The 3875-nt window shown below is 46.9% G+C and overlaps 1 pseudogene; it reads right to left on the bottom strand.

The window, feature by feature from the left end:
• Positions 1-2814: 2814 nt before the first annotated feature.
• LOC121676989 lies at positions 2815-3292 on the bottom strand (annotated as a pseudogene).
• Between the last annotated feature and the right edge of the window lie 583 nt (positions 3293-3875).

Raw genomic sequence — 3875 nt, forward strand, 5'->3', positions numbered from 1 at the left:
TTGGGGCTCAGAGAATGAGGATGACAGAGAAGAAGCAAGTGGCAGAAAAGAATGACTCAGGAAAAATGAAAGGTCCCAGGAGCAAGTTAAAAGGGCCGGAGGTGATTGATAACCTTCGGGGTGTCTAACTGGTACCTTGCTCTGCCCGCTGCCCCTGCTGGTCTTTGATCTTCCTCTCAGCTCATCCCATCTGCCTCCTGGTTGGAAGGACCAAGAGCAGGGATGCAGCTACTTCTTCCTTGGCTGAACTACAGGCTCCATCTGCAGCTTTGCTTCCTTACAGCCTGAGTGGATGGATATACATAGGTATCGAAATTTGAGGGACTCAGTTAGGGCTATGGCTCAATGGTAGAGCACTTCCTAGCATGAACAAAGTCCCAGGCTCTAGACTAGATTGGAGGGGCATTATTGTGGGTCAAAGTATGTTCCCCAAAATGGTATGTTCAAATAATGGCCCCCAGATACCAATAAATGTGGCCCTGAGTGAAAATGAGTCAGATAGCATTGAATTTGCAGATGTAATTAAGTAAACTAAGGTCATACTGGATCAAAATAGGACCCAATTCCACAGTACCTTTAAAAGAAAAGGGGCTGATTGCAACATACCATACATGCACACATGCACAATGCCAACAGCAGCAACAGCTATTTGACAATGGAAACAGGGACCAGAACAATGCAGCAGTAAGCCATGGAACTGAAGTTAGAGGAGGCAAGAAAGGATTCTGCACAGAGCCTTCAGGAGAGGCATGACTGCCGGTGCTTTCAAACCTCCCCCACCTGGGAGAGAACGCAGTTTTGTCATTCCGAGCCATCGGTTGGTGGGCATTTGCACGGCACCCCTACGAAACTGATACAGGGACTAAGGAGAATGAGTAATCAGAGACCTCGGAGCAAGAAGAAAGCCATGAAAGTTCTCCCCTCCCAAGGCGGAAGCTAATCCATTTGGCTCGTGTCACTAAACAATGTGGTCTGCACTACTTAGAAACTATTCTGTAACATTAAGTTCTGGCTGGGCAATTTCACTTTATTAAGGCTTGAAATCTCAACCAGAACAAAGAAGCTGCCACTGAAGAAAACATGGGAGTCAGCCAACTCTTGGCATCCAGTAGTTGTTTAATAAATACTTGTTGAATGAATACATGGAAATGGAATTATCAGAAAATATTCTAGAACATAAAAGCAGAACTTCTAATCCTGAGCCCCAGAATATGGAGCTTTTGCCATCTGAGCTGAAAAACTCAAGGGCTGTGGGGGAGCCCCAAAATTCAAGAGGAGTGGGCCTGGCATGAAATGTGTATAAAGCAATGGGCTAAGGCATTGCAGAAAGCTGTCCAGTCAGGTAAACAAAATGGATGGATCCTAGGATGGGATAATGGAGCATGTACTCACGGCTCATAAAGCATGTAGTGAGGCAAAATAATTGGTCATTTTCATGCTTCATCTTTCTTTGTTCGCAGTTTCCTCCTCAGCATCTACTGATTATCTCTTGCCGCAAGCAGGAGCAGTTGTTAAAAGGCTCCAGGTGAGATGCTGGCCATGCTGCCCCTCCCTAACAGCCCATGGGAATCTCTCCTTCCCTAGCACCCAAAGACCCACACCACCCCGACTGCACCAGGACCCTGCAGCCCTTTCCCTTCCGTTGATATGCAGTCTTCAGAGCAAACTGCTGTCTGGCTTCCAGCCTCCCCGGGAATGGAGCTTTTATTTGCTCTGGGTTCTCTGAGTGACACTGCCCAGTTAACTTCTAAAAGGGTTGAGTATTCTAGCTGCCCAGACCTCTACTAACTTGAACTGTAGTAACTATAACTGCTGAGCTTGCTTTAAACTTTTGACTTAATTAATTTAAATTTAAGCAATTTCTTCACGGTTGGTACCTACTGTTATTCTTTGGGCCCTTTAAGGGGCAAGCCACGCCCACTCATGGCGACCCCTGACCTCTCGCCGCCATCTTGAATTCTTCTTCCTGTCCTTTCTTGGCGTGTGCGTGCGTGTCTCTCTGTCCCTCTCTGTCCCTCTCTCTCTCTGCCCCCCTTCTCCCTTTCCCCTCCATAACCCCCTAAATAAATAAATGTCCAGTTCTACACCTGTCTACCGTGTCTATGTGCCTTTTACCCGCCTCATGTCCACACCCACCGACCTGCTCGGGACCTGACCAGGGATCTTGGGCGACCAGCTTGGGACCTGCTGTCAACCGGGCTTCTGCCGCCTGCTCACATGGCCCCCAGGGATCTTGCAGGGACCCACAGTTGTCTCTGACTTGGGACTGGCTGCTCCCAGAGTCCACTGCCTGCCTACAGCTGCCGCCTGGGACTTTATAGCATTTTTTTAAAGAACAACACCTACTATATCTCAAGCCAGCGTTAGATGTTTAAGGAAACAAACCATCTTCATTGTGTCTCTCTTCTTCTGCCTCCTCACCCCTGACTCTGAGTGACGAGAACCAGGTCATGAGCATCCTGTCCTTGTTCTGCCTGTAGAGTAAGAAACATTTTAGGGAACTGGTGGAGTGGCAAAGGACCCCACTACCCACCCATCTGGATAATCCATCACTGAAAGGAATTTTATCACAAGAATGAATTAACCCAGCTCCACTTGGATTTTCATCTGACAGTTCAAGTGACCTGTGTGTCAGTCACTCAGCATTTCTTAACAGCCACTAAGTGACTTGGTTTTTGTATCAATTAGAAGGAAAAATTTAATAAAATCTGAGTAGGAAAGACACAGTGAACCAGCATTTTCTTTCAGGGAGAAGACACCACAATTCAACTTAAGAAACCTTTACGGTCCAGATCTTTTATTTCTTTTTGTACTTCAGGCCAGGAATTCGTACGGAATGGGCGCCAGCAGCTCAGGCTCCGTCCCGTTAGTCCTCACAGTGTGCTTCTCTGGGTGAAGCAGGCTGGCGCTTCAGCTGAACCCAGGTGCCCTTCTCTTTGGCTTCCTTTTTCTTCTGGTCATTCTCCTTCACCCGCTTCAGGAAGCTGTCTCTGCTCTTCGAGTGCTTGATGTGTTCAATCCACACAGTAATTCTCTTGGCAAGAATCTTGCCCTTGCTTGTTTACAATGATGCCCACAGCATGCTGGGTGACACTGTAGACTCTCCCCCAGTTTTGCCATGGTAATATTTATGGGGCATTCCTTTTGAACAGTGCTCATTCCTTTTATGTCTACAATATCACCCTTCTTGTAGATTCGCATGTGCGTGGCCAAAGGAACAACTCCATGTTTTCCTAAAGGGCCTAGAGAACATATAGCGAGTGCCCCTCCTCTCTCCCTTTGTGTTTGTCATGTTGGCCAGTTACTGAAAGATGGCTACCACAGGCAAAAATGCCACTAAGTGACTTTCTAGATTGTCACACTGCTCAGGAGGGGCTTCCCTTTAACTGGGGAGAACTCATCATTCATAATGAAATAAAATTCATATTAAAATTAGATATTCAGGAAATGTGTGTCTACTGTCTAACTTTAGCTTATTTATCTCTTTCTTTCTGTCTCTGTCTCTGTGTGTGTGTGTGTGTGCGTGCGTGTGTGTGTGTGTGTGTGTGTGTGTGTGTGTGTGAGCGCGCACGCACACTAAGTAAGTTCTGGTGACCTTGGAGATCAAAGATGATGATCTGCCACGTGGGTGGTGCTAAAAACTGAACCCCAATCCTCGTAAAAACAGCAAATGCTCTTAACCACTGAGCCATCTTTCTAGCCCCCACACCTCGGGTTCTTACAGGAAGGTACTGTGCCTTTCCTAGGGTACAAAGACTCTTCTATCTCAGTCAGAACTCTCACTACTTACCGTGGTTCTCTCTGAGTTACATCAGGGACTCTTGGGAAATCTTAGAAACAGTCCCCATCTAGTTCCTACCAAACCTGAACTTGCC

The sequence above is a fragment of the Arvicola amphibius genome, chromosome 13, assembly GCF_903992535.2.
Source record: "Arvicola amphibius chromosome 13, mArvAmp1.2, whole genome shotgun sequence".
Classification (NCBI taxonomy): Eukaryota; Metazoa; Chordata; class Mammalia; order Rodentia; family Cricetidae; genus Arvicola; species Arvicola amphibius.